The sequence below is a fragment of the Paroedura picta genome, chromosome 4 (genome assembly GCF_049243985.1).
Source record: "Paroedura picta isolate Pp20150507F chromosome 4, Ppicta_v3.0, whole genome shotgun sequence".
Classification (NCBI taxonomy): Eukaryota; Metazoa; Chordata; class Lepidosauria; order Squamata; family Gekkonidae; genus Paroedura; species Paroedura picta.
In genome coordinates this window covers 120,142,575-120,164,936 of record NC_135372.1, presented here as the reverse complement: position 1 = coordinate 120,164,936, position 22,362 = coordinate 120,142,575, and the positions used below count along the sequence as shown (strand labels likewise).

General features: G+C 46.4%; 1 protein-coding gene across 1 annotated transcript in view; it reads right to left on the bottom strand.

Moving 5' to 3' along the window:
• The window catches only part of PPP1R16B (protein phosphatase 1 regulatory subunit 16B), a 140,409-nt gene extending 120,447 nt beyond the window's left edge, over positions 1-19,962 (bottom strand). The window contains exon 1 of the mRNA XM_077335419.1: positions 19,700-19,962. The gene's annotated coding sequence lies outside the window, so the exon portion shown is untranslated. The remainder of the gene's footprint in view (positions 1-19,699) is intronic.
• Positions 19,963-22,362: the final 2,400 nt, after the last annotated feature.

Here is a 22,362-nt window from a genome sequence, read left to right as displayed (position 1 = left end):
AAAACAAATTGATCCCCAGAACCTTGTTTTCAGAGCAGGCCCTCAGTCTTGAAAAATGTTTAGAAATATGTCAATTGCCTTTGAGCAGATACTGTATATTTTCCCCCACCCACAGACACCATAAACATCTATGGAGAAGGATTTTGAGGTAACATCCAGGCAAGCCTGGACATCAATGTTAAAAAGTCAACTAGTACACTTAATCCCAGACGAAAAGCTTAAATGCACCCTTACATAGGTTCTGCCATGTGGAGCATTACTAACAATCATTCTAAGAAATTCCTTAGCTGCATTCGCTATTTTCTTTGCCCGTGACAAGTGATCTGGGGCATATCACCCTCTCTTACTGTGCTTCCTACTTCCATCTCCATAGAACTGATATATTGGATGTGTCTAGACTTTTATTCATTCTAAATCCCACTACTCCCTTGAAAGAGATCAGAAGGTATGCATGGATTGAATGATTCCAAGGTCACCACTGGGGCTCAAGGTCATCTAGTAAAGGGGGTTTGAACCCAGTGATGACCTCCAGTTCAGTCCCAGAACTCTATCATGTTTCAGAGACCGTTGAGTCCTATTTCATTCTTGCCTCGTAAGACAGCCATTCCGAAATGTATTGCTGAAGTGGGGCACCACCACCTGAATTCTATGCAGTGTGGGTTCACCTAGGGCAAGCCCATAGTCCTTTGCTTTCCCAAGGACACAAAGGGGAAAGAGTGCAGGGCAACCTCTTCAACATTCCAGGCCTGTGGTCCAATTGCCTGCTGCATCACTGGTTTCTGTAAATGCTATTCTGCCCCTTCCTTAAGCCATTGTTTATGGTGTTTGTCCATCTACTCCCTCGATCACACCGACTGCCAGCTCCAGCTTCTAATTTGGACATAATACCCTCAGTCCTGCCTGTGGAGGACTTAAATGATTGCACGGTGGTGAAATGAGGTGAGGTTGTGGCTCAGTGACAAAGCACCTGCTTTGCTTGCAGGAGGTCCTATGGTCAATCACTGACATCTCCAGTTCAAAAGATCAGGAAATAGGAGACATGAACAGCCTCTCCCTGAGACCCTGCAGAGCTTTTATCAGTCAAATTAGACACGCCTGACCATGAGAGCCTGACTTGGTATATGGCAGTTTCATGACTGAATATTGTTCCATATCAAAAGCACCACACCTGAATATGGGAAAACGTCATAGACCGTTTATGAACTGGGAACTTTACTGCCCCAGCTCCTGTGCAGGAGCACAAATCAGGGGCGGATAAAGTGCACTGGGCCAAATGCTCCCCCATGTGGGTGCAGGAAGAGGTGGGGCAACCTGCTACGACTAAAACTCCAACCTGCAGCCTGACATGAAACCTCCAGTGCATAAACGGTCATAGGGAGGATTGTCCTGGGTCATCTCCTCCCTGGCATGTTAGTCTTCACTATATAAGGATACTTAGCATTGTAAGAGAATAATCATTATGCAATAAAATCAGAGCCCAGTAGCACCTTTAAGACCAACAATAATGAATCAATCATTATGCGAGTCATCAACTACAGCCTGACATGGTAGAGACTGAATACAGGTTTACTAGTTCACTGAGAAGTAAGTCAACCATTGCTAGCCTGCTGCCTATAACAGGCCCTTTCTTGATCCTTACTGGAAAAACACCTGTGGTCTTTGGGAACAAAATTTTGGTTTGGAAAATATATATACATTTCCCTTCCTGAAAAGTACCATTCTCAGAGTGGCTTCATATTGCACATTTGGCCTCAGCAATTCTAAACTCTACTAAGTAGTTCAAGGAGAAGAGGCACACAATTCACATCCGTAATTACGGGAGAAGCAGGTGGGGGGGCTACAAAAACCAAACCCTAGGATCTTTGCAGCACTGGAATACAAAAGTATTTTCTTGCCCTTAATCTACCTTCTTCAAATGCGATCTATTTCTTTTAATTGTGTCACTCAGAGAAAGAATCATATTTTATTTATGCAAGCAGGAAATACAAACTTATATTTGTTTATACTTGTCTATATGGCTCCACACCAAATATTCCAAGTACAGCTTGGTGTAGTGCTTAAGAACAGAGGCCTCTAATCTGGGGAAATGGGTTTGATTCCCCACTCCTCCCTCACATGCAGCCAGCTGGGTGACCTTAGGCCAGTCACAGTTCTCTCAGAGCTCTCGCATTCACACCTACCTCACAGAGTGTCTGCTCCGGGTAGAGAAGAGGTAGGCATTTGTAAGCCGCTTTGAGATTCCATCAGGTAGTCAAAAGCAGGGTACAAGAAAACAGCTCTTCTCTCTACATGATTCTATATACATATGGTTTTGTGAAACTCGGTCAAAGTTATTCGATCAGACACCACCAAATAAGGCACATGACATGACATGCTCAGATAGAGATGTGATACCGCTACAGCACTTCATTATCAAAAGAGAACAGGAACAAGAGTGGAATGATGAGTACAATAAAGAGGAATATGAACACATCAGCACTGTCCACCCAGCTATAGATATTTTCCAGCTGCTGAAAGAATGAAACACCACAGGGGAGGCAGAGTAGATGTGATGCACACCAGTGGTTTCATTTACAGGACAATGCCTACAGTGAGATAGCTTATTTCTCAGAGCAAATATAAATGGATCCTACCTGGAGACCAGTCACCCCCACTCAAGAAGGAGATTCTTTGAAAAAGGACTGAAAAATCTACCCCAAACTTCTCAAGAATGCCATAGAAGCAGGTGAAGCCCTGGGATTCCTTGGTCAATAACTAGGATCCCTTTCCCTACAGAACTAAGCCATCTCTTAGGAACATAGCTTAATCTGGATGGCCCAGGATATCCCAATCTCATCAGGTCTCCAAAGCTAAACAGGATCAACCCTGGTTAGTACTTGGTCAGCAAGGAAGCCCAGGGTTACTATGGAGAGGAAGGCACTGGCTAACCACCTCTGCTTGCCTCTTGTCTTGAAAATTCTATGGAGGCCACCCCTTAGTGGGCCACAACTTGGCAGACTTTTCCACCACCAGGATTACAACTGGAATGTTGGCCAATCCAAAGGCATTCCAAAGCAATAATCTCAGGAAGTAGATTATAGGTGCCCATGCAGGATGGTTAAAAGGGCCATGGTAGAGAATGGTGGCCTCTCATCTGGAGAACGGGATTTGATTCCCCACTCCTCATTCACATGCAGCCAGCTGGGTGACTATGGGCTGGTCACAGTCGTCTCCAAGCTCTCTCAGCCACACGTACCTCACTTTTACCATTGTTTGCACTGCTTGTCCTTCTGTGATCAGACACAGAGTAATGCTAAGTAGACCTGCTCATAAGTAAGCCTAATTTCAGTCAATGGGCCTTCCTCCCAGGAAAATGCTCTTAGGACTGCAGACGACTTGTATTGCCAGACTGACAAGTGTGGATCTTATTGGCCTTTTGTCAGCCCACAGAAAGCCTCTGAACAGGAAGCTGTGATAATACCATATTTTCAATAAATGCATTGTGAGGGCTTGGGGCTTTGAATGCTTCTGCTAACCAGGCGCCTAGGTCAAAGGCCCATCCTACCTCACTCAGAAGAAGAGACGCTTTCAAAGAAACTGATGCCGAAATTGGGCCCTACACCTCAGTGACACAGCATTAACTGGCTGCTTGGGTGAACAAGCCAGCATATGGAAGAAGGACCGAGTGGCAGGCGGCCTAATTGGAGAAGACGGATTTCTGTTCTGATTGCAATAAGCCTCTTTACGTTTCCCTATAGGCAGGGCGCAGATGGCAAGTCAGTCCCAAAAGCTGCAACTAGACTATAAATGCCTTGCCTGAAGTGAACAGACGATTCCTTTACCATCCCAGGGCTGCTGCTTTCCTTTCGCTTCCTCCCAGCTTCCAGTATCAGCAAGAACTTAATTACAAGATGGTTTCTGGGTCTCTTAATCCATCCACTCACAGAGTTCTATATTGGGAGCTCCCTGTGAAATTTGAAATCTAACTTTCAAGTGAGGGGGAGCCTGATATCTATTGAGGCCTTGACATGAGGGGTGTGTGTGGGGGGGAGCCTATGCCGTCCCTCGGCACCATTTTCTCAACCGGAAATAGTCCTTGAGAGAGCTTTATGAAAAAAATGACACGTTCTTAGGGGTACACGTAGATTTCCCCCAACTAGACAAACAATGCCTCCCCAGGACTGTTTTGGGTTGGAGTGGGGCAGGGAGAAGGTTGAAACCCTTTCTCCAAATGCACCATGGCCCTGATCTGAATTAATCCTGTGCCTTAGATTGGATTATATTACATCTATCACAGAGTCTCCCACATACTGGTCAGACGATCTGGCTCTCCAGCTATTCTTGATGGCTCATAGCCTGTGAAAGCTCGCCCTGCAATCATGTCATATGCAGTATCTTCATTGCCACCAACCGGGAAGAGAATCCACACAAGCACACACCATTGCATTGAAAAACTAAAGGAACTTTCCACTCCTCCCCCAATTGCACTCTGGTTGTGTGAGCAAAAGAAAACTGTGTCCAACATGGGCTGGGGCTTCTTCAAGTCAGTAGATTCCCTCTCCCCAATAATCTTTCACACTCCATACTCCTTTAGGTTCACAAAGCCTTACTTTAAAGAATTTAAAAATTCTTCATCCTTTATCAACATTTTGGAACCAAAACACTCATGTACAGCCACATTCCTGCCACAGAGTTCAACATCCCCATAATTCACTGGTATCACAACTTTTGGCTTTTCCTCTGAGCAGAATTTGGGAGGCGAGACGTCCAGGCAGAATTCTGGATTCTGAGATTTATGGTTAATCTGATTTTCTAAATGAAAGAAATTTAGAAGTTTGCAAGAGGAAGCTCCAGAAGAGAGAGCAACAGGATGGCAGCACGGTAACTGGATAATGAATGGGGACATTTATTTCTTCCCCCTGGCTAGATGGGGAAACTATCAAGAACCTTTTGGGGACCAAAGTGGTTAGAGAGATGTCTGCCAAAAGAAATTAGGCGTACCACAAACTACTTAAGAAAGGAACACTGGCTGAACACCCCTCCATTTAGACAGCTATTTATTTCTATTTTAAAATAATAAAAGTTTTGCATCCTGTTAAGTCTAATTATCCCAGCACTGCATAAGAGCAATGCTCTGCATCTTTGATTCCCTACAGCACCATTTTAAGCTGGGAAAGAACAAAGGAGAAGGTTCCAAAGAACTACTTCGGGAGGGGGGGGGATGAATCCTGCCTGCCCACTGCTCAGTCCCTGGACTTCACCTACTGAATAAAGATCAGAGCCTGTCAGAGTCAACTAAGCACCAAGTCATTTTTAGGCCTTCCATTTACACAAATCATGAGCCTAACAGCCACACATATCAGGGACATGCAGACCCAACAATGTTCCTGATACACATGCTGCCTGCACAGAAGCAACGCATGTACTTTACATGCATGCACAGCTTATTTAAATTAAATAAAAGAAGTCCACACCCAGAATGCCACTGAAGCCCTGAATAAATGCTTACACATAAAGCTGATTTAGATGGAGTCTAACCATTGGTCTATCAAAGCCAGCATTGTCTCCTCTGAGTGGCTGTGACTTACCAGGCTCAACAGGGTACCTTGTGGGAGCCATAGGACCGACCAGCACCTTCCCTGGTGCCTGCCAAAAGTTTATGACTGTGAGTGTGGCCAGGTGGGGTTCTTGTCCAACAATGCTTCCAACTGGCCACTGGAGATCTGATTAGCTGTGCAGATTTAAGTAACACTGTTTCAGTGGCAGCTATCTCTGCCGCATGGTTTAATTCTCTTTGCTTTGCCAGTGTATCCTGCCAGTGTATCCATGTACAGGGCTAACCCTGCTTAGCATCCAAGATCAGACAAAATGAGGCGAGCCTGGGCTCCCCAGGTCAGGTCAAACATACTTAGCCAGTTATAAATGTAAAAGCAGTCTGGATGCGGCATGAACATGTGACAGGACATCCTGGGAGCAAAATCCCAGGATGCCAGGATGTAAAATGCCGATCATCCTCAAAATTGGGCAGATTATTCTGGGCTTTTTCTTTTCTTTTTTGGGGGAGAATGACTGTCAGAAAGATGCCAGCTCTTGCTCAGATGTAGGGTTGTGAGATCAGGGTTGGGAGATTCCTTGGTGGTGGGATCTCAGCTGGTATAATGCCATCAAGTCCACCTTCCAAGCTGCCATGTTCTCCAGGGGAACTGATTTCTGTTGTCTGGAGATTAGGTATAATTCTGGGAGACATCCAGGTCCCACCAGAAAGTTAGTGAGCCTGATAGCAAACAAGGATTCCAAACTGTGCTCTAATCCAGGTTTGGAACCTGAATTTGCACCTCCAAACAATATTTAACTTTATGTCTGAGGGACCAAACTATGCTTTGCCACAAAACCAGAGATCACTCATGAGCTGGGCCAAGATGGTCTCTGGCTCATTTATTCAGTAGCAATCCACAACAGGCTGCTGTATTTGAACCACGTCTGAGAGATGCAGATACTGCTGGGACACAGGAAAGCTGGGCTCCACCAATGTGCACCCAGCCCATTTTGCTCAGCATGCAGGGCTGGTTCTCCACCCAAGAAAACAAGGCAAATCCCTGAGGCACTGGCAGCAGCTCTGAAGTTCAGCTAGCTCACAGTGTGCCTGCCAAAGCAGTCCTCGTCTCTCCCCCGGCACACACACCCCATTTGCTGGCAAGCTATGATCTTCACAGATAGATGCAGGGATCTGGGTGCAAAGGGGATAAAGTCTGCCTACTCCAGCAGGGACAGCCAGATCTGTCCCTGAAACATGTCCATGATCTTTAAGAAACGTGTACAGTGGAATTGATTAGAGGGGCTTCAGCTGCCATATGATGAGGATTTTCCTGCAGCTGAAAACAACTCCAGAAGGGTGCTTTTGGATGTTATTTGGATGTTATTTACTGTGATGACTTTGTCATTTTGTATGGTTCTCAACACCACCGTAAGGAGCATTGAGGCTGTGATTGGAGAAAGATGGGCTCGTGTGCATGGGCAAAGGCCTGTCAGGTCACAGCCAACTTTTGGCAAACCTACAGGGTTTTCAAGGTCAGTGTTGAAACAGAGGTGGTTTGCCGTAGTCTTTCTCTACAAAGTCTTCTTTGGTTGTCTTGCACTCAAGCACCGACCCTGCCAGCACTTAACCCCCACCCTGCTGAGATTTTGGCTATACTATTATTATCATCATCATCATCATCATCATCATCATCATCATCATCATCATCAAATTTATTCCCTACCACTCCCGTAGACCGGGAAACTGATCTCTGTCACCTGGAGGTGAGCTTTAATTAAAGGGGATTGGGGACTGTCATGCCTAGTCTGGTAGCCTGAGGCTCTGAAAGAGACAGGACCAGCCTACGAGTTTGAGTTCTGTTGTGGTTTTGTTTATCTCCATTATATTTTTGTGTTTCTTTGCAAGCCTCTTTGAGTCTCCAGTGGGAGGTGAGTGGGACAGAAATACTTAAAGGTATGATTGGTGTTGTTCTTTCCACTTGCTCTATGAAACACAAAAGACACACACAAAAATCTCATTTTGGTGAAAAACTGTATGAAAAAGCACATGAGAGATGACCACTTAAGGAATTTGGCTGTCGTGGTTATTGAAAAAAAGTTGTCAAACTGGATCAGAAGAGAGTCGCTGACAGTCAGATTCAGTAGATGAAATCCACCTTGAGTTCATAGCTGGAGAAATGTTCCAAAGAAGTAAGGTGAATTATGGGCAGGGCATAAACTCAGTTATAAAATTGTTTTGCACATACATATAGTCCCCTGCAAAAATAAATATTGCTTCCTCAATAATTATTTTATCTGCTTTCCTAGAGCTGCTGGAGGCTGGCTGATAAACAGAAGATGTGCATTCCGAACCAGAGCAACACTATTCAACAGAGTTAGAAGGATGGCACTGTTAAGAGTACACTGTATATCCAGGGATTTCAGAATTCCTGTATGTACAAAATGGCTCTGTGAAGGTAGCAATGCATCAGGCTGAACATTTGTGGCACACACCGTCATTAGGGTGGCCAGTTCTGGGTTAGGAAATACCTGGAGACTTTGGGGGTGGAGGTGGAAATGCGTAGGATTTGGGGCAGAAAGGGGCCCCAGTGGAGTATAATGCTATGTATACTCAGTGGAGTATAATGCTATGGAGTCCACCCTCTGAAGCATCCATTTTCTCCCAGGGAACTGATCTCTTTACTATAATTCTAGAGGATCCCCAGGAACTACCTGGGGACTGGCATCTCTACCCATAATAGGTGTGCCAGTGTCACAATCACTGTTATCCCTGATGTCCTAGTGACAAGTATATGCAACATCTACACAGAAACCTTGCTAGGATAGATAGTAAGTTCTTGGTTGCACAGAAAGTTGAACCCAACTCTGACAAGAATGGAGGCAAGTATCAAACCCTTGTGCCAAACTGGATCTCAGTGAAAACGGGGCCCAATCCAGTAATTGTGGCATAAAACAAATGTATGAACAACCTGTGTCAAATTCTGATGAAGGAAAGGCACTCCAACAGAGGCTGGCCTTATAAATCTAGCAGCACCCTAGGCGTGAAATACTTCCACAGTGTCTCCCTCCAACTTCTCAATGCCTCATTTTCTAAGAATTACATCTGTATAGTTCATTTTATGACTTGGACACATACTCTGCATGCCTCATTTATTGCTGTCCCACACAGTGGTGAATGAATGTTGCATTCATGTGGGTTACTAAGCTTGGGACATTATTAGTTTTATAGTATCAGTAACATCGTAATCATTCACAAACACTTGGCTGAGCTTTGTATATTTTCCTACAAAAAAATCCACCATATTAATGCAATGCTGGCCAGGGATCTCAAAGATGTCATTCTTCACTTGTAACACTGATTATGTTGTACAGTTTGCATCAGTTGTTGAATAAGCAGCCAAAGGCAGCCATTTTCCCAGACTCCAGAGCCCTCCAAGCCTGATACCCCATGTGCGCACTTTCCCGTAATCTGGGCTTCGCCACCAAGCAAGTCAGCAGTGCTTTTATTTGCAGGTTCACAGCCAAGGAGAGCTGAAAATAAATGAGAAATGCAATGACCCCTGAGACATAGACAGCAGAAGCAATATGACCGACACCACTGCTGTCATTCCCGTACGCACTAGCCTCCTGTGAAAGCGATCATTAAAAGAGCTCTAAAATTGACCATCCAGCATTAGACATGGGTGAAAAAACACAGGGCTGGTTCTTTTATATGCTGATCCTTTCATACAGCAGCAAAAATGGAGAATGCTCACGCGGACACCACCATGAACCTGGTACCACAGTCACTAATGACATCCATACAGGGTCCCTCTCCTGATGAAAGAAACCTTGTTAGGAAGGAGCCAGCTGGGTGTGGAGTTTTAAGGGAGTAGAGGAGACTACTGATCAGCTTTATGCCAAAGTTTCTGCACAAGCCTTTGCATGTTATGTTAGGTCCTCATTGTTGCCCCCAGTCACCAAACTGTAGCTTCCCTCTCTCTATATCTAAAAGCATCCCTGATTTTTCATAGAACTGCAAGCAGGATAGATTCTGAAGACCACTGTGTGTGTTATGTGCCATCAGGTGGCTTCTGAGTTATGGCAACACTATCTTTAACCATTAGTGACTCTAATATTTCAGCAGAGCCACTATGGGAGGAGTGGTGTCCAGGACACCACAAAGCTGGGTGCACCCAGATTGGGCTGGTCCCTGGAGCGTCTGCTTTCAGACACTCCCTGATTGTGGAGGAGATTGGTCCCATGGCGCCCTGCCCAGCCCACCGCTCCTGCTGCCCGCCAGCTCATGCGGAATCCCGGCTGGCTGCCAGGACCAGCGGTCATGCTGCCAATGCCACAGCCAGGTAGAGCAATAGAGCAGCTGTCGTGGGCTCCCGCCACTAGCGCCTGTTGCATCCCTGGGTTCAACGGGCTTTCAGCCTAGTGAAAGAATAACTTTCAGAATATCCTTTATTAAATAGCCTTGCTCAGGTCTTGCCAACTGGGGGCCATAGCTTCCTCGATCAAATTAATCCGTGTCATGTTGGGTCTTCCTCTTTTCCCGCTGCCTTCCACTTTTCCTAGCATTATTGTCTTTCCCCATGATTCTCATGATGACAGCCTCACTGAAATCAATTTTGACACCGGGGAGAGTTCCGGCTTGATATGATCTACAACACACACAGTTGTAGCTTTGGAGGTCCATGGTATCTTTACAACTCTCCTCCAACACCACATTTCAAATAAATCAACTTTCTTCCAGTCAGCTTCCTTCTTTGTCTAACTTTCACATCCATAATACTAACGGGAAATACTATGGTATGAATCATCTTAATCATGATCACCAGCGACACATCCGTCTAGCACCTTCATGGCTACCTTTCCCAGTTTCAATCTTCTTCCAGTTTCTTGGTTGCGGCTTCCTTTTTCACTGAGGATGAAGCCAAGGAATCCTCCCCCCATTCTAAAACAGAAGCCCTTTTCCAAAACACCACCTAGAGATCCAGAGGCTGTCTACTCCCATATCAGTCTGTCTGGTCTTGGAAAACTCCTTCAGGGAATTCCTGACTTCCATAGTTCAGCTGACAGAGGACAAAGGCTAGCACCTTTTATATGATACCACCCCACCTGTGGAATGAAACATCACAATCAACCTTGGAAGGTTACTGAAAGGCCTTGGGCCAGGCACAAACCTGCTCTGACTAACTTGCCCTTCAGGGTTGTTATGAGGATAAAGTGGAGAGGCGGGAAATGAGGTAAACCAGTTTGGGTCCAGTGGAGAGAAAGACACTCTGTGAGATAGGCAGGGCTGAGAGAACGTGATGGTCCAAGGTCCCGCAGCTGGCTTCATATGGAAAAGTGGGGAATCAAACCCTGTTCTCCAAATTAGAGGCTGATCTTTTCTGACAGGAGGCCTCAAATATTTCTCCTGTACAAGCACCCTGTGTGCCCTCCAGAGCAGCTATGTTTGCCTGGGGAGCTGATCTTCATAGTCCAGAGATGAGTAGTAGTTCCAGGAGATCTCCAGGCCCTACCTGGAGGTTGGCTACCTTTGGTTTGGAAATATTCCTTGAGGTTTGGAGGTGGGGCCTCAAAATGGTGCCGTGTCTCAGAGTCCACTCTTCAAAGCAGCCATTTTCACCTGTGCTGATCTTTACAGTCTGGGGATAAGCAGCAATGGTGGAGATGAAGGGTGGCCTGCAGGCTGAGGTGGGGGCAAAAAGGCACCAGTATGTCCCAGCTGGGCAATAGCCTCTGGGCAGCCCTTACCAGCAACAGTTTTCTAGATCCCATTCTTTTTTTAGTTTTTTCTCTTTTTTTGCTCAACGGGCTTTATTGCTAGTAAAGAAATAAAACAGAAGCGATTTGAATGATGCTTGTGAAAACAAGTTGTTTGCAAGCCATAAAAGTGAAATGCCCAAAGCCAAAATGCCATCCATATAACACCTTTATCAGGACCCACCCAAAGACAAATCACTGCGGAGAAGGTGTCAAGTTCCCCAGAACTCTTCATCAGGAAGATGTTGCAAAATAAAAATGCGAGGGAGAAGCAGATTTTTAGGTCACGGTGTTAAGACCTCCTGTCAGCATCCTGTGTTTTCCACTGGTGGCTATTATTAACCTTCCTTCCCTACAAACACCTGTTAAACGTCATTATTTTAAACAGGAGCCATCCAGTAAAATAGGGGTAGTCAACCTGTGGTCCTCCAGATGTCCATGGTCTACAATTCCCATGAGCCCCTGCCAGTGTTTGCTGGCAGGGGCTCATGGAAATTGTAGTCCATGAACATCTGGAGGACCACAGGTTGACTACTCCTGCAGTAAAAGATGCGGTCTCTGGCACCCAGAACTGAACCAGACAGCAGTAGCCTCAGTCTGAACACCAAGTAGACAGTGACACTCTGAACTCTTTTTGTCAGCGTTAGCTACATGCATAGCTCATGTTTACACATCTTCCCTACATATGTTCTCTCATGGGCATTACAAGGCAACTGCACATTTGCATGCAGCATGCTGTCATAACCACATTCAAAACTTGCTGCTAATTACTGAAGTACAGCCATCACAGGAGGGCCTTTCTTGCATGCCCAAGGAAATGCCAATCAGCATTTGGTGGCTGGAAGGCAAATTTCCTCTGGTTCAGACTGGCCAGGGATTTTGGTTGGGGGGGCATAATCTGGGCATGGAATTGAGGTCACTGCAGGAAGGCAGGTAGTTGTGAATTTCCTGTGTTGTGCAGGGGGTTGGACTAGATGATCCTGGAGATCCCTTCCAGTTCTATCATTCTGCAGGGTTTCCCTTGAAGCAGTCACTGGCTCAGATCCCCTTCACTTTCCTCTTTACAGTACAGGCCACAAGAAATCTATTGTACTCCACTGACTAACGTAGATCTTAGAAAATTCAAAGTTCTGTTCCTGACCCATAAAAAGGACTGGTTGTCTCATGCATGTGTGGCAAATCACAGCCAATTTATTTTATTTATTTAGATTTATTTAGATTTTTATACCGCCCATTTCTTTGCAGCTCTGGGCGGTTTACACAGAACATTATAACTTACATGAAACATTATACAGACTATACCATTAAAACAACTTTCAAAAAACATCAAAAGATTACAAAACCACAATTATGGAGACCCCATACGGTTTTCAAGGAAGAACTATTCAGCATTGGTTTAGCCATGGCCAAGTTCTGTGTAGCAACCCTCATAGCCCTTGATGGTCTCCCATCCAAATACTAACCAGGGCTGACCCTATTCAGCTTCTAAGATCCGACAAGATCAGGTTAGCCTGATTCCCCATAACCCTTGTTTCTGCACTCACTGCATTCTGCATTTCTACCAGACAAGATTCAGAGCACCTTACAGAATTTAAAACAGAATAAATGCAAAGCGTGGAACAGCAGCAGTTTAATAAAGCCAGCAATAAAACAGCTGCCATAAAGCCACCAATAAAATCCAAGCAGTAAAACAACCAATTCAGAGATTAAAGTGAAAAAAACTCTCTTTATCAGTAATAAAAGCCATTAAAGCTAGCTGGATCCAGGAGGATGTTCCTTTCACACTATACTATCCCAGCTACTAAAACGGAGCAATAATTTCATCCTTGCCCTTTGGCCAATAGCAACAACCCATGGAGGCTCTCTCTTTAGCTGTCCATAACTACTGAAAACTCTTTTCCAGAGGAGTTGCCAAAGGCCCAGCCTTTATATTTACCAAAGGTAGACCAAAACGGAATTCACACACATGCGTTTGACTGACAGCCATACCATCAAGTGATTGTTTGCCTGTGCAAAACAGGCCACACGTAAACATCACGCTTATATCACCTTGCACAACACCAAACAAATCTGATAACAGAGCAGTTCAAGCATTCAGAAATGCACACGACAGAGCTTTCCTGGAATTGTAGCTTGTCGCAGGGACATGGGGGAAATGACAAGAGAAACTGTCCCTGTACATAACAAGACTTCCTTCTGTAGAAAAATGAGCTCAGAGAAATAAGTGGGTTCCAGCCCAAGTTTACCCCTATCCAAGAGAAGCTTTATTCTGTAACCTAACCTACAACCTCTTACCTGAAGGGATTTGTAGCAAGTTCATCAATGCAGCATGAAGCTTCAGAGATGAGCACAGAAAGTTCCGAGTTCTCTTCAAATAAAATGCATTTCTACACAAGTCATTCACACAACCATCTCCAGGTCATCTCTATTACCAATGGTAGAGAACTCAAACAATATCTAAAATTCAGAACTGATACAGGCAGCATTCAAAAGTCCCTTCTAACCAACATTAAACTTGGATGTGGAGAAGTCTGCTTTTCCATGCCTTGCTCCTTCTTCTCCCCCCACCTTCTCCTGCAGTGAATCCCAGTTGCAGACACATGCAAGGTATGAATGTAGAAATATCCATTTACCAATGTTAGTGCTCCCACCCAAGATTGGGATTCCAAACAAGGGTTGGATGAGAATCTAAACTGAAGGGATGAGCTCCAATCCAGTCAGACAGCACCTTAGAAACCATCAAGAGTTTAGCTTTTGAGAGACAAAGCTCTCTTCAGCAGTATGACAAAGGAGAGTTTTGACTCTCAAAGGTTTATACCCCAAAACTCTTGGTCTCTAAGAGGTTACAGCCCTGACCTGGATAACCCAAGCTAACTTGTCAGATACTGGAGAATAAGCAGGGTCAACCACGGCTAGAATTTGGAAGGGAGATTTCCAAAGCAGACCAGGCTCATGACAACGAGACAAGCATGGCAATTCACCTCTCGATGTTTCCTGCCTTGAAAACCCTGCTGTGACTTGATGGCAACAAACAAACAAAAAAAATTAAAAAGGTGCTACAGAACTTGAGTCCAACTGTTTTACTGCACAGATACCTTCTGAAACTCAAATCAACATTTTATTTTACTGGTTAATCTGCATGAACTCCATTTGTATGCCACAATTAATTGCAATTAGGTTCTCGGCAGGCTAAAAACTGGCGTTTCAGTGCATCTACAACCTCAGATGTCCATACCACAAAGTATTCCTGGATGTAATAATAATATTTTATTTCTATAGTCTGTGGGTAACAACAAGAATTAAAAACATTCAGTATAATACAGATAAGTAAACATTAAGTATTCTAATTTTGGTTTTTAAATTAATAGGTTTAAAGCCTTTTCTCTATGAGAAAGAACTAAAAACCTCATAGGGAAAGCGGCTTGGTTGATGTTGGGCCCTACGTATTTAGAGAAGGGGCCATGACTCTACAGTAGAGCACCTGGTTCATTTCCTGGCAAAGCCAGTTAAAAGGATCAGGTGGCAGCTAGCTTGAAAGAAGAAAAAGATGGCTCTTATAGGCCGCTTTTCTCCACCCGAAGGAGTCTCAAAGTGGCTTACAGTCACCTTCCCTTTCCTCTCCCCACAACACGTTCCTTGCTCCCAGATAGAGAATGACAGACCCATGCAGAATGGGGGGAGAGGAGCGGGTTATATATTTATTACCCACCATCTTGATGTTGTGTTCTAATTATGTTTTAATAAATGATTTTATTGTATTCATGGACTTTGTAAACTGCCACGAGATATTTGAGGGCGGCAGTATACACATACACATATAAATAAAAACAGACAACCTATGAGGTGGATGAGGCTGAGAAAGCCCTGATATTACTGCTCAGTCAGAATAGCTTTAAAAGTGCCTTGGCGAGCCCAAGGTCACCCAGCTGGCTGCATGTGGGGGAGGAGCAGGGAATTAAACCTGGTTCGCCAGATTAGAAGTCCCCACTCTTAATCACTACACCAAGCTGGCTCTCCATACATATACTAGTCATCTTTCAAACAATTTGATCTATGGTTTCTCTCTCTCTTTCAACTATCCATTGATCAGAGGCACTTAGTAGACAGGGAATAGACAATGAAGATGAGTTGGTTCTTATATGTCACTTTTCTCTACCCAAAGGAGTCTCAAAGCAGCTTACAGTCACCTACCCTTTCCTCTCCCCACAACAGACACCCTGTGAGGTAGGTGAGGCTGAGAGAGCCCTGATATCACTGCTCGGTCAGAACAGTTTTATCACTGCCGGGGCTAGCCCAAGATCCCCCAGCTGGCTGCATGTGGGGGAGCGGGGAAATGAACCTGGCTCGCCAGATTAGATGTCTGTGCTCCTAAGGACTACACATTCCTACCTGAGTTTTGCTAAGCTGCTGCTGTTTAGAATAGAGTCCATATCCTGCCTTAAATGGGCTCAGCCACAAGCTATTCCTTGCATTGCCAGGAAAGCAGGGAACTGGACACTTCCATTAACCTGGGAAATTAGGCAGAGCCTGAATGCCTACTCCTACCTCAATCCTCCTCCTTTCTCTGCCCCCTGAATCCTACTTGGGCATGGCAGGAAGGTGTGGCCACCTGACCTGGCCTGGTTCTGGGGTGCCTTAAAACCTGAAACAAAAGCTGGAATAGACAATACTGACTTCAAATAGACCAATGGCTTCACTCCGTATAATGCAGCTTCCTGTACACACACACATACACACACACATCAGCTTTTAGTACAAAGCCTCTGATTCATTGGTCATTCAATCCTGAGTTACTGGAAGACCTTTTTGTTCAGGCTAAATCAACTGGGGGTTAAACCAGGAAGAAGGTATCATATCCACCTGCTTCACCCTGAACCCTTAGATCTGGATACCCTATTAACTTACCTGTTGGTATTCTCAGGACTGAGTGTGAAAAAAATAGATACAGTGCATATTGTGGCTTTGGTACCAATAATGCTAATATAATGATCTCTCTTCCATGGTTCAGAAACTGAGACAAGTGTAACACCAAAGCCCGAAAGAATCTCCTTTGCCTCCCAAATCCATTTTTGACATTGCCATTCCCCCTCTGAAAGACTCAAAGGGAAGATCACAGCAGAGCAGTCAATCAAGCCCAGATGTTCTAGCATTTCTCTCTTCAAACAACAGCTCATTTAAGGGGGGGGGGGGTGCTCCCATTTTGCTTAACTCCAGGATTGTACCCAGACTGCAGCCGAGGCAGAGGAGAACTCAAAAACTGTTTATGCACTGGGAACTTCACTGCCCCAGCTCTCATGCAGGAGCACAAATCGGGGATGGATGAGGGGCACAAGGCCAAATGCTCCCCCGTGTGGGTGCAGGAAGAGGTGGGGCAGCCTGCCACGACTAAACTCCAGCCTGCAAAACGGCACGAAACCTCCAGTGCATAAACGGTCAAAGTGAAGCAACTGGAAAACCACACAAGGGAAGACAGCGGGAAAATAAAAATCTAAGTCTGTGGCTACTCTGCAAGGATGGGGAATTACGCAATGTGATCGCACCCAAGCCAGCCTCGCCATGGACTAAAGTGTCCTCGTGTACCAATATACACCAGGATTACCACAGAGCCTTATCCTGCTCACTGTAAGAGGGCTGAACTAGATAATCCAGGGAGTGGTGGATGTCTCTTTACCATTTCATCTGTCAGAGATGGGGGGTAGGATTTATAAGAGACAGGATAGTAGCCTATTGCAACTGTCATTATATATACCACTTTCCCTTTTCTGCATTCTCTTCCACCCTTGTAACCCACTTCCTGCATTATGGTAAAACATACCTTGCATCTCCCTCCTCCCACCCCACCCCAATTGCTTTTAAAGTCTGTAATCTTAGTCCTACTACATAGTTCATTGGAGGCTTTTGCTGTCTGATTGAACAGGGTTCTTTAAAGAATAATATTTAGCAACTTGCCCTTAGTCCCAAGTGAGAAAGGTGGAAGAAGGACGCAAACAAGGACCATTCTTTCTTCTCTTCCATTCCTCCAGGGGGTAGAGCATTAGTTATTATTTCTCGCACCTACCCCTAAGAGACATCTGAACACAAAAACTGGCAGCTGCCAATGTTTCACAAAAAGGCCCCCTTCGGCTTAGCTGACTTCTATTTTTAAAGATATTGTTCAAAGACATGGGCCATGCAGGCAGTAATTGTATGGTTCAGTGGGAGTTATAAATCAATTTCATCATTCAGTTTTTAAGCCCCTAGGTTTGTTCCTTGGTATACCTGATGACTGGCCCTAAACTCCTTGTGCTGAGCCAAATGCCAGCCCCTGGAGATGTGGTGTCTCTGCCTGCCCAGAGCCATGCGACAGCAGATCAGACTGTCTTAGGTGAACACGCACAGGATAACATGGAGGTAAAGGACTGCCTTTCATAGAACAGTGGGGCCACTTTGCAAAACATTCTAAGCAAAGTTCCCCAACAGAATTACACCAGGAAGCAGAGAAGTGCACAGGCCAACCTATATAGGATTGCCAACTTGGGGTTGGGAAATTCCTGGAGATTTTAGATATGGGGCCTTGGGAGTGTGGGGTTTAGGGAAGGGAAGGGTTTCAGTGGGGTATAACGCTACCGAATCCACCAAAGCAGCCATGTCCTCCAAGGGAAGTGATCTCTGTAGTCTGGGGGAGATCTCCAGGTCCCAAATGGAGTCTGGCAACTCTCCCTATTCAAGAACTAGGCCTAGAAGGTGGATTGACAATCAGGAGCTTTTTATCAGTGTTGCTAATCTCCTCTGACTCTATACTATTTGACACAGATCTAGAGCTTTGTTTTTTAACCTCCAGCTTTAAAACAAAAACAAAATCAAGTTGCTAGCTCTCACAATTGGGAACTCACAGAAGGTAGCACGAAGAACTGCAAAAGGATGTGTCTAAAACGTAAAGCCTTTGGATAATGCTCCTCAACTTTGAATTACATTCCTCCTCTCTGCTTATACCCACCGTCCCCAAACGTTAATGCATACCTCTCTATGAGCATATCACCATTTCTCTTTTTAAAAGCCACAATTAACTAAGTACATTTGCAAACATTTCCCTTATTCCCCAAAGGAGTGGGCAATTTATTTAAAGCAGCTCAAGTCCTTGAATGATAATACTACCATCACCAATCAATAGGCATTTGCTTGTATCATTGTAATCAAGATTAAGATCCTGACAGTCTAACCACATTCCAGTTTTTCGCGACAGAACGACACCTCTGCCACACACCCAGAGTCTTTCCAACCCAAGGCAGTGCCCTAAAGTTCACACACACACACACCAGTATAGGTGCCACTCCCTCACTCACTGCTAAAAACCTCATACCCCCTAAACCTGATTTCCCTCCTGCCTGTGATGGGAGAGAGGAGAGGTAAGCAATGGAAACAGGAAGAAGGCATGGGGGACGTATTCTCCCACGGTTATTCAGGAGTCCCGGACATGTGCAATAGTAAGTGGCATTCCGTGATACACATGGGGAGCAGAACTGCCACTGCACCTGCCCACAGCTTTTAGGATTTCACCACAGTGCCGTACTCACTCATGTGCATGCCCATGCTCAAAAGCATAACAGGCAACAGCAATGCACAGAAGGGCAGGGCAATCAAGACAGAGATGCTTCTTGGTCCAGTGATGCACCCCCCTCCTCCAATAACACTCCTTCAGCTTTCAGAAGCCCTGAGTCCTCTGCAATTTGGCTGCAAGATCTGCTTCTAAGCTGGGGGACCAGTCTTGAAGGGCAGGATCCGCCCACGACCTCATCATAGTGATAAGAGTGCCTCTGACCATATACAAAGGGCTTCTGGCTAATTATCTTTTCAACCCCTTTTAAGAGATAGGAAATTTCAGATCTGGGAAGTGCCAGTAGGCAAATGCCACCCACAGACCTGTATCTCCCTAGAGATGCTCCCTACTGCTAAGGGACTGAGCTTCAGAGTCACGTGTAGTTAGATGCACCACTGAGCACCCACCAGCAGCACCCATAAGTGTCGGGCTTGTGGGTGAAGATATGCGGTGCCGGGGCACGTGTGAACAGCACCCCCTCTTAAATGCTTTCGCTTGCAAACTTCACCAATAAAGAGCGAGAAGCGCCCCACCCCACGACCACCCCCACGGGAGGGGAAAAAAGGGACGCCGCGTACGACCAGGTCCGAAGGGGGTTTAAAAGGCGTGGTCTGGCGAAGAGGAGACGATCGGGCGGCTCCGAGGGGGAGCTCCCAGGTGCCTCCCCCTTCGCTCCCTTTCCCCATCCGTCCCCCGACCGCCGTGGGATGCTCCGGCGCCTCGTCTCCGCTGCACCTGACCCGTCTAGAAAGTGGCCGAGGAGCTGCAGGCGCCAGACGCTCGTGCCCCACCATCCCCGCTCCTGGTCGCCGCCGCCGCCGCTGCCTCTGTCGCTCCCCCGGTGCAACTCACCAGCAGCAGCCGAGGTCCGCCGGAGCCAGCCAGTTTCCCCAAAGCCTTGCAGCAGCAGCCGCGCCACCGCGCTCGCCCCGCCGAGGGACTGGGAAGCGGTGTGGGCGGGTGGCTGTTCCAGGCGCCCGAAGAGCGGAGGGCTACGAGGGCCAGCTCCCTTGCAGCCCGCCCGGCCACCCCGTCCCTTTGCGGTCCGCAGCCGCGGCTGACTGACTGGCTGGCACCGGGTGGGAAGCGGCCGGCGCGGCTGGTCCAGCCTGGGGGGTCTGGCCTTCGGAAGCCCCGCCCAGCTCCTCCTGGAAGGCGGGCCGACGCCGAGGGGAGGGCGCTGAAGAACCGCAGACGCCGCCCGCCCGCCCGGGAAGGGAGTCGGGGCGAGACCGTGTGCGGCTTGGGCGGGGGAGAGAGAGGGAGAGAGAGAGAGCGCGCGAGCCGCCGCGTGGATGGAAGCAGCCCGGGCGGAGGCGACGAGCTGCGCCGCGGGGGACGGGGAGGGAGGCGGGAAGGAAGCCGCTGCAATCGGGGCGTTGTGGAGAGGCGTTCGCGCCTCAACCAGCTGCAGGCTGCGGCTCGCCCCTTCCATCCGCAAAGGTTTCTTCCCCTCCCATCGAGCAGCTGGCGACAGGGGCTGTTCTATGCACTTCGGGAGGGGGGTGGGGGGGCATGCAAGCTTCGTTTTTCCAGTGGGGCAGCAGCAAGTGAGTGGGTGTGTCCTGGGGATAAAAAAAAATAACCGGTTTGGAAACCCACAGTCCGCGGGGCCAGAGGTGGGGAGGCCGGTTGGTTGGTTTGTTTTTAAGTCGGATCCGGATCCTTGACAGCATGAGCGGCCTTCTTCCCAGAAGCCCAAAGGGGCAACCATCCGACCAGCCTGGCATTAATGGAGATGAAGAGCCCTAGGATGGAGACCGGAAAGATCTCCCCACTCCTTTCCCTCCCCCTTGAATTTACACACTGATGAAGAGTAGTGGCGAAGGCCTACCTACCGTTCTGTGCCATTTTTGGCTAAAATGTATATGTTTCTTACTGACATTATTTCTAGTCCACTTTTCTCACTTGATGACAGGGAGTGAGGCAAGACCATCAACGACATGGGGCATTCAGTCAACAAGGAAGTAGGATTTGGGTTGTAGAACCAACCAGAAATCTAAAAACAGCCCTGAAGAAAACCAGAAGTACTGACATCTTTTTATTGATTGATTATTTTATATATATATATATATATATATATATATATATATATATATATATATATATATATATATATATATATATATATATATATATATATATATATATATATATATATATATATATATATATTTTATGAGCCTCTTGTGGCACAGAGTGGTAAGGCAGCCGTCTGACAGCTTTGTCCATGAGGCTGGGAGTTCAATCCCAGCAGCCGGCTCAAGGTTGACTCAGCCTTCCATCCTTCCGAGGTCGGTAAAATGAGTACCCAGCTTGCTGGGGGGTAAACGGTAATGACTGGGGAAGGCACTGGCAAACCACCCCGTATTGAGTCTGCCAAGAAAACGCTAGAGGGCGTCACCCCAAGGGTCAGACATGACTCGGTGCTTGCACAGGGGATACCTTTACCTTTTTACTATATATATATTTAGGTTGCCCATCTCTGGCAGTAGTCTCAGGGCAGCTAACAACAGTTTAAAAACCTACACATACAATTATAAAATCATTTATAGTTTAAACTAATTTCAGTTAAAAGTATACTCTGTCATTACTTGTTCGGAGCCTGGAATTAAAGTACTTCTAAAATTAACTTTATTTACCAGGTTCAGATGGGAGATGGCCAGGGGGGGCATTCTGGTGTCAGTGAGTACTGACCTTGGCCTCAACTATATACCTGGTGGAAGAATACTGTTTTGCAAGCCTTTCAGAACCTCAACAGTTCCAATGGGGCCATCCCACCAGGTTGGAGCCAAGCCAAAAAAAAAGCCCTGGCTCTGGTTGAAACCAAAGACACTTCTCTGGGGCCAAGGACCACCAGTGATTGAAGTTGGCTGATCAAAGTTCTCTTCAGGGGACATACTCAGAGAGGTAGTTCCTTAGATACATAGGTCCCAGACTGCATAAGGCCTTAAAAGTTAAATCAAGCACTTTAAACTTGATACGGAACTCGACCAGCCACCAATGAATGGCTGGAGGGCAAGTCAAATGTAACCCTCTCCATGGGGTTCTTGTAGAGACCCAGGCAGCTGTGTTCTGGGCCAGTTGTAATTTCCAGATCAGAGTTAAGGGTAAGCTCACATATAGAGAGTTGCAGCAATCTAGCCTGGATGTTGCTGTTGCATGGATCACTGTGGCTAAGTCTTCTCAGGCCAGGTAGGCCAAAAATATCTTTGCCTGGTATCAATGGAAAAATGCCTTTCTGACCAGCGCCTCCATAGAAAAGTATCACCCCCAGATTCCTGATAGTATGTGCAGCTTGCAACTGCACTCCATCAATACAGGGGAGGCATGCTTCCTCTTCTGGTCCCTTCCTTCCCAGCCCCAGGACCGCTGTCTTCAGGGGGTTCAATTTCAGGTGACTTTGCTGGAGCCACCCCAGACATCTGGCCAGAGATTTGGGTGGAGTGCACAGCTAGCCAGCCGGCCACTCAGTAACAGATAGAACTGGATGTCATCCACATATTGGTGGCACC